Below are 9,595 nucleotides of genomic sequence, written 5' to 3'. Positions count from 1 at the left end.
TCGAACTTTGGAGCATGTTTTGTTTTGTTTATGTATTTTTCTTTTGTGGCTGATTAACTACATTAGCTACAGATTTATAGCTGCCTGGAGATTCCGAGTTTGCCAATAGAGGGCGTGTGTACGCTTTGATTCTGCTTTTCATGTCTCTGGGCTGATGAGAAATTTAGGGAGCAAACCGGGTCATTGTTGGTCATTTAGAACTTGTTAAAGATGTGGTTTGAGTGGAGGGAAACAGTAATATTACACATCGAATTAACGCAAAGGAAATTAAGATTACAACTGATACATTTTGTTGTCAATAATCATTATCAATAATCAATAATAATCATAATCATGTCAAAAATCCTCATCATAATCATACATATTTGAAGTTATTACCGTAATTTCCCAAATATAACGCACTTTTTTCCCCCCAAAATCAACTTGTAAAATCATGGTGCGTATTATAAACGGGTACAGGGATGGAGACAGAAATATATACAGTGCCTTGCAAAAGTATTCGGCCCCCTTGAACCTTGCAACCTTTCGCCACATTTCAGGCTTCAAACATAAAGATATAAAATTTTAATTTACATAAAGATATAAAATTTTAATTTTTTGTCAAGAATCAACAACAAGTGGGACACAATTGTGAAGTGGAACAAAATTTATTGGATAATTTAAACTTTTTTAACAAATAAAAAACTGAAAAGTGGGGCGTGCAATATTATTCGGCCCCCTTGCGTTAATACTTTGTAGCGCCACCTTTTGCTCCAATTACAGCTGCAAGTCGCTTGGGGTATGTTTCTATCAGTTTTGCACATCGAGAGACTGACATTCTTGCCCATTCTTCCTTGCAAAACAGCTCGAGCTCAGTGAGGTTGGATGGAGAGTGTTTGTGAACAGCAGTCTTCAGCTCTTTCCACAGATTCTCGATTGGATTCAGGTCTGGACTTTGACTTGGCCATCCTAACACCTGGATACGTTTATTTTTTAACCATTCCATTGTAGATTTGGCTTTATGTTTTGGATCATGGTCCTGTTGGAAGATAAATCTCCGTCCCAGTCTCAGGTCTTGTGCAGATACCAACAGGTTTTCTTCCAGAATGTTCCTGTATTTGGCTGCATCCATCATCCCGTCAATTTTAACCATCTTCCCTGTCTCTGCTGAAGAAAAGCAGGCCCAAACCATGATGCTGCCACCACCATGTTTGACAGTGGGGATGGTGTGTTCAGGGTGATGAGCTGTGTTGCTTTTACGCCAAACATATTGTTTTGCATTGTGGCCAAAAAGTTCAATTTTGGTTTCATCTGACCAGAGCACCTTCTTCCACATGTTTGGTGTGTCTCCCAGGTGACTTGTGGCAAACTTTAAACGAGACTTTTTATGGATATCTTTGAGAAATGACTTTCTTCTTGCTTGCCACTCTTCCATAAAGGCCAGATTTGTGCAGTGTACGACTGATTGTTGTCCTATGGACAGACTCTTCCACCTCAGCTGTAGATCTCTGCAGTTCATCCAGAGTGATCATGGGCCTCTTGGCTGCATCTCTGATCAGTTTTCTCCTTGTTTGAGAAGAAAGTTTGGAAGGACGGCCGGGTCTTGGTAGATTTGCAGTGGTCTGATGCTCCTTCCATTTCAATATGATGGCTTGCACAGTGCTCCTTGAGATGTTTAAAGCTTGGGAAATCTTTTTGTATCCAAATCCGGCTTTAAACTTCTCCACAACAGTATCTCGGACCTGCCTGGTGTGTTCCTTGGTTTTCATAATGCTCTTTGCACTTTAAACAGAACCCTGAGACTATCACAGAGCAGGTGCATTTATACGGAGACTTGATTACACACATTTGGATTCTATTTATCATCATCGGTCATTTAGGACAACATTGGATCATTCAGAGATCCTCACTGAACTTCTGGAGTGAGTTTGCTGCACTGAAAGTAAAGGGGCCGAATAATATTGTACGCCCCACTTTTCAGTTTTTTATTTGTTAAAAAAGTTTAAATTATCCAATAAATGTTGTTCCACTTCACGATTGTGTCCCACTTGTTGTTGATTCTTGATAAAAAAATTAAATTTCATATCTTTATGTTTGAAGCCGGAAATGTGGCGAAAGGTTGCAAAATTCAAGGGGGCTTAATACTTTTGCAAGGCACTGTATATATTATATATATATGTAAAGACCGATTTAAAATTTTTTTTTTTTTTTTTATTGACACGGCAATGTTGTGTTGAAGAAATGTATGCGGTGATCCGTTGCCGACCATTACGGTACGTGACGTCACCATTTTGTTTCGGTAATACTTCACTCTGATTGGTGGAATGATTTCATCTGTGTTAAATTCTGCTTTTTTCACTCTTCATAAAGCACAGAATTTGGTTTCTTGAAGTCATTTGAGTCAACGTTTATTGCAGCTCCGCAACTTGGACCATAATAAACGTAACACAACACTGACTTCCTGTGTCCGTCAACTATATCTGTCCCTCGGGAAACTCAAACCCAAATAACAATAGTTCCTATTGTTACAGTCTTGTCTCCAGCAATGCGCTCTTTCCGATTTCCTACGTAAATCCTCACTTTTATTTTTACCGTATCAATCCATGGAATAAACATTTATTCATCATGATGAAACTAGCAAGTTATACAGCAGCCTTTAAAAGAAAAGTCACATCTGTTTTGTTTTCTCCTGGATTCTGGTAAATTGGAGAAGTTATCAGATCATATTATTACCGTACACATTGTCAGTTTACAGTAATGTTTTGAACTACCAATGTGCAGAGGTGTAGCAAGGGTCCCCGGGGGCCCCAGGCAACTAGAAACATAGGGCCCTTCTGAGTCATGTGACACACATACATACTTGCGCAGTATAATGAACACAAAGGTGGGGGGGTGCGAGTGGGCGCCGCGTGTACATGCGGTCATCATGGCCATATAAGTGGCGAAAACTGAGCACTTCACAATGACTCAAATGGATGTACTTACATTCGTTCATGGACGCACACATTTTAACAGGTGGCCGTCCTCTGCTCGAAATGCGCACCTTACGGCTATTCTCGCTCCCAGAATACGTAGCGCTTGTGACGTAGGATAATAACAGGACTGGTTGCTATGGGAACGTACGCACAACCAAGGAACCTTGCTAAAAGGAGTATTAAAATTGCTAATAAAATCGTTTAGGACTATTTTAGATGCATATATGTTATATTTTTCTTATAGAGTATTCAACGAGGAATATGATAGACCCATTAACAGACTTTTTGGGGGGAAAAAAATCACCATTTCTTTAAGTAGTCACATGAATAATGAGGTGGCCTGTGAAAATCAATGTAAAACAACTCGGCAAGGACTTTCCAGAGAGTACTTGGTGAGTCACTCTTTAAACAAACATCTGGTATTAACAGCTGATTGGACCTTCATGAACATGTATAATCTACGCGACATGGTTAGTGCTGATTGGGATTGATAACAGAATCGTTAGATAATCTGCCAAATGAATCCATGGTATTGAAACACTCCCTAAGCTTGTCGCTGTGACAGTGCAGTAAAGCTGCATGTGCTAAATCTGTTGGCCCTATGGGGGCCCCTGCTGGCTGGGGGCCCTAGGCAATTGCCTGGTTTGCCTAATGGGATGCGACGCCTCTGCCAATGTGCTATGCTGGTGCTGTGTTCCAACAGTCAGTAAAATGGCATTTCTGTATTCGTACACGAGTTCTGTTTTCTTGTATTCTTCTATTTATTGGTGCTAAAATTAGGGTGCGTTTTATACACGGGTGCAATAATTTTCCCTAGATTTTACAAGTAAATTTGGGGTGCGCATTGTACGTGGGGTGGCGTGGCTCAGTGGTAGAGTAGTTGTCCCCCAAACCAGAGGTTGTGGGTTGGATTCTCTGCCCTGATGAACTAGTCTAAGTGTCCTTGAGCAAGATACTGAACCCTACATTACTCCTGGTGCTGTGTCACCAGTAGGTAGATGGCGAGATAGTGTAAAGCGCTTTGAGCGCCTCGAAAGGTGGAAAAGCGCTATATAAGTATAACACCATTTACCATACACGGGTGCGCCTCATATTCGGGAAATTACGGTAATAAAATTTTTATTCCATCTCCAACAAGTGGTACAATCTTTCATTTTTCTTTTTTGTTTTAAAAACATTTTTAGTACAATATTCTATGGTGCCATCACAAAAAATGTCATGATTCTTGGAGGAACTATTTTCAAAGGGCCCTGCACCCAAGTTAAGGCAATTGTATAAATTCATAAAATGTAATAAAAGAGGTCAATGTAATGAACAAAAGGTCTTGCACATGGCCCCATTTAATTGAGAGACACCATGAATGTACAATACATACATTTTTCTCATTCCCATCAGCGATTTGTACCGTGCTCACGCATGCTCTAGTTCACTGGCCATAGCATGATTGGAAAAGGAGGACACAAATTGGTTCATCATAAAATAGAGACGTGTTTTGCCAATCCATGCTGCCATTCCTCCTTAAAATGATTATAGCCCCCACCTTGCAGAATAGAAAAATTAAAACTCATTTAAATAAATGTTGCAGCAATACAATGTCATATCATGAAAACTTGGTTTTGTATGCTTGAGTCTTACATGCAGCCGCAGACTTAAAAAGAGACAAATGTGATCTGTGGTGTCATGGCGACGATAACATTCACATCTTTATGAGTAGAACACATATGAACCACACTTCCGTGATGGCATCATGCCACCATGGTCTGACCCCAACTAAATATAATTTGAGATTTTTGCATAAGAGAAAATACTGAAAGATTCAAGATACTGGCTGCCTCTGGACCTCATTTTAAATCTTGGCCAGCAAGGAACATGGAATGAGTCACTCAAGTACTTGTCATGGGAATTATGATTGTGCTCTAAACAGACAGTTACAGTCATGTGAAGAAATTCGGCCACCCTATTAAATATTCAGTTCTTTATTAAAAATGTTTACATATCAATGTCTGATCTTGTTTTTTCTTTATCTCTAGAAAAGAAAGTGATTTAATTGCAGGTAAATAACAAAAATTAACATTGTTTTATTCATGAAACCAATTTCATCAACAAAAATGCATATTCTAAATGAGTAAACAGGACAACCTACTACCTAATAACTAGTGTTACCCCCTTTGGCTGAAATAAATTCAGTGAGATGCTGTTTGTAGCCATCTACCAGTCTTTGACATCGGTCTGAAGAAAGTTTGCCCCACTCCTCAACGCAGAATAGTTTGAACAGTGACTGACTGTTGAAGTGAGAGAAAACACCATGGTGAGATCAAAGGAGTTGTCTGAGGCCCTTCAGAAAGAAGATTGTAGATGTTTATGAGCAGAGGTTGCGCTAGACTTTTTCGTTGTCCGTCATTTTGACTGACAGTGTCATAAAAATCCGGTCTTAATCTATTTTTACCCGTCACTTACATTTTTAAAATGATAATAATTACATATTCAATAGTATTTAGTTTTCATTCATTTTTAATGAATATTCTGTCCGAACAAGCTTAACAAGAGGCAAACAGACAGCGGAGTGCACCAATCAGCGACGGGCAGACGTGCCGTTAGCAAAGCGACGAGGGCAGGACGAGGGACTTGCGCGCGGAAGTAAACATACGAGGAGAATGGCGTTTATTCAACATGGCTAGCGCGAGACAGACTGTTGTCAATGTCTCGTGTCAATGTGTTTTAGCTCATTTAAAACTGAATTTACCGCGGATTGGAACATATTCTCGGCTGTCCCGTTCGCCATCCGTGTTGTTGTAGAGACGACTTTCGGCGCGCAAGAGTGACGTTGCTCGTGAAGAACACGTCACGCAAATAAACAAATCTGATTTGTCGACTGATTTTGTACCTACTCGAGAGGCTGTGTCCCAGACTTTTCTCTCAGTGTTTGAAAAATACAGGGAGAACAGTCTGGCCGTGCCAGGCAAACTGACATTTTTCCGAGTAAGGCCAACGACGTCATGCATCAAGAGAGACAATAGCTAATTAATATGCTCACTCGCCACCCTGTGGTCTGGGGTGTGAATTGCAACCTGTCAAAATGACGGATGGACTTCAGTTTTTTCCGTCACCGTTTTAAAAAACCGGTCAACGACGGAAAACATTCGGTTAACGCGACCCCTGCTTATGAGTCTGGTAAGGGATTTCAAAAGATCTCGAAAGATCAGCCATTCCTTAGTCTGGAAAACAGTCTGCAAGTGGAGGACATTCCAAACAACTGCCAACATGCCCAGGTCTGGCCGGCCAAGCAAGTTCACCCCGTGAGCAGACCGCAAGATGACAAAAGAAGTCTCCAAAAACCCTACAATGTCATCACTGGACCTACAGCAGGCTCTCGCTACTGTTGATGTGAAAGTACATGCCTCTACAATCACAAAGAGACCGTACAAGTTTAACCTTCATGGGAGGGGTGCAAGGAGGGAAACCTTTGCTCTCCAAGTAGAACATGAAGGCCAGACTGAAGTTTTCCAGAGTGAATGTAGACAAACACCCGAACTTGTGGAATGATCTTCTTTGGACGGATAAATCTAAAATGGAATTATTTAGACACCAGAAAAAAGGACATGTTTGGTGTAAATCCAATACAGCATTCCAGGAAAAGAACCTCATACCAACTGTGAAGCATGGAAGTGAAAGTGTCATGATTTGGGGATGATTTGTTGCAGCAAGACCTGGCCAGCTCACCACCAAAGAATCCACCATGAATTCTATCATGTATCAGAGGGTGCTTGAGGAACATGTGAGATCATCTGTAAAAAAATTGAAGCTGAATTGTAACTGGACCCTGCAACATGTCAATGACCCAAAACATACCAGTAAATCCACCAAGGACTGGCTGAAAAGGAAGAAATGGAGAGTCCTGGAGTCCTGAAAGTCAAAGCCCAGATCTTAATCCCATTGAGATGGCTTGAAACTGGCTCTACATGCAAGAAACCCCTCAAACATCTCACAGCTAAAAGTATTCTGCGTTGAGGAGTAAGGCAAACTTTCTTAAGACCGATGTCAAAAACTAGTAGATGGCTACAAATAGCGTCTCAGTTATTTTAGCCAAAGAGGGTAACACTAGCTATTAGGTGATAGGGTGTCCTAACTTTTTCCTCAGTTAGAATATGCATTTTTGTTGATATATTTGGTTTCATGAGTAAAACGATGTTCATTTTGATTTCTACCTACAATTACATCACTTTTTTTCCCCAGCGATAAAGAAAAACAAGATCAGACATTGATATGGTAACATTTCTTACTAAAAAACTGAATGTTTAATGGGGTGCCCTAGTTTTTTCACATGACTAAATGCACTCACACAATCTAATTAGAGGTACCCAGAAGTGGGTAGTAACGCGTTACATTTACGCCGTTGCATTTACTTGAGTAACTTTTTAACAAAAATGTTCTTCTAAGAGTAGTTTTACTAAGCCATACTTTATACTTGAGTAGATTTTGGAAGAAGAAACGCTAATCTTACTCCACTATTTCGGATACGCTAGTCATTACAATTTTCCTCTTTATTCTTCAGATTACATTTTACTTCTTTTTTTTTTTTTTTTTTTGCCAGAGACGCCAACAGTGGCTCAACCAGCTTCACCAATGAGACAATAATCACATGACTCCATTATACCAATCAGATTCAAACTTACCGTTCTATGTTCACGCCAACCTATTAAATCACGTTGCATCTTTAAATCACCCTAAAAAAATAATAAACATTTGACATAGAGTGCCGCAGTCAACATGAATAGTAAGCACGGATTTAATCTCACCCAGTTTTATTTGGGTCCGATTGACCACGGAAAACCGGCGACATGACCCTTTTATTTTTCTAATAAGAAATATGTTTTCTCCACTACAGGGCACCCATGATCTTTGGACAAAAAATTGCTTAATTTCCGTAGATTTGTTTTCTTTCGCTCTAATTAAAGTTTTTTTTTGTCATTTTTATTGGCTTACTGTGGTTATATGTTATTGTAGAGTATAATAATAACAGTTCATATAAATAACTTTGTGCTGAGAAAAAAATACCATTGTTTAAAAAAAAAAAATCAAACATCTTAAGTAGTTACTGATAATGTTACTTATTACATGAGTATTCTTTTCACCAAATACTTTTGTACTTGTGTACATTTTTGGATGACTACTCTTACTTGAGTAAAATTTTTGGCTACTCTACTCACCTCTGGAGGTACCGACTCGTTGTTCATCAATGATAAAAACTGCATTGGTATTTATTTTTTATACCAAATACCATATTGGCCTTGCCTGGTATACCGACTGTTCCAGCGATTGAGTCTGGCGACCGTCCGGCGGATCAAATTCCGAGGGCGGAGCAAGCCACAGCAAAAAGACAGCGGAGTGGACCAATCAGCGACGGGCAGACGTAACGTTGTTAAAGCGACAAGTAATTAGCGTGAGCGGAGAATGGAGAAGTTTATTCAACATGGCTAGCGCGAGCCATGTTAACTGTTGTCAATGACTTGTTTTGATGTGTTTTTGGTAATTTAAAACTGGTTTTACCGCGGATTGGAACATATTCTCGGCTCTCCCGTTCGCCACCTGTGTTGTTGTAGAGACGACTTTCGGCGTGCAAGAGTGACGTTACTCGTTAAGAACACGTCACCGCAAATAAACTAATCTGATTGGACGACTGATTTTGTACCTTGCTCGAGAAGCTGTTAGTGGGCTGGGTCCCAGACTATTTCTCACGGTGTTTGAAAAATACAGGGAGAATAGTCTGGCTGTGCCAGGCAAATATTGGCCCGTATAAAAGACGGCCCTGATTTTAAGACGACCCCCTCTTTTTCAAGACTCAAGTTTGAAAAAAGACTTTTTGAACACCAAATTAACTATTATACAGAAAATAATTACAGTACATCTGAAACAAATGAGTATAACAATATATTTGAGAGAAAAAGCACATTATTTTGCCTCATTCAAATCTTAATATCTTAACATTTAAATATGTAAAGTAAAGTGCACTCACATTCGTAAATGAATGGCTTCTGGTTTTTGAAATTTAAATAAACCAATATATTGTGATAAAACAACAAAATTGCAATAACTGCATTAACCATCAAAGTGAAGTCTAACTGTAACTGTAGTCTTAAAACAAATCTGAAAAGGGAAAACTGCAATAAAATAATGCAAACTGGTTAAACTTGAGAGTAGCTGAGATCTGTCATGACAGAACATCGCTTCAATGATATCTGGCGCCATCTAGCGTCATGAATGGGGAGCATAGCTGAGATCTGTCATGACAGAACATCGCTTCAATGATATCTGGGGCCATCTAGCGTCGTAAATGGGTAGGACATCTAGACCGCAAATATAAGACGACCCCCTCTTTTTCATTCTTATTTCAATGCAAAAAACACAGCCTTATATTCGGGCCAATACGGTATATCAAAAACAGGAAAAGTATTATATAGTTCTTTATTCATTTTGGCGAATGTATTCCCAAGGGCAATTTACAGCATTTACCAGAGCAATAGTACAATACTCTTTAATTACATCATTTACAGACGCAGTACATGAAAGAATAATGGATGGGCTACAGAAGGGTAAAAAGGCGATAGAAATTATACACCTACAGAAGGTAAAGTCAACATACT

The sequence above is a fragment of the Corythoichthys intestinalis genome, chromosome 15 (assembly GCF_030265065.1).
Source record: "Corythoichthys intestinalis isolate RoL2023-P3 chromosome 15, ASM3026506v1, whole genome shotgun sequence".
NCBI lineage: Eukaryota > Metazoa > Chordata > Actinopteri > Syngnathiformes > Syngnathidae > Corythoichthys > Corythoichthys intestinalis.
Note: the sequence above shows the minus strand (reverse complement) of the source record.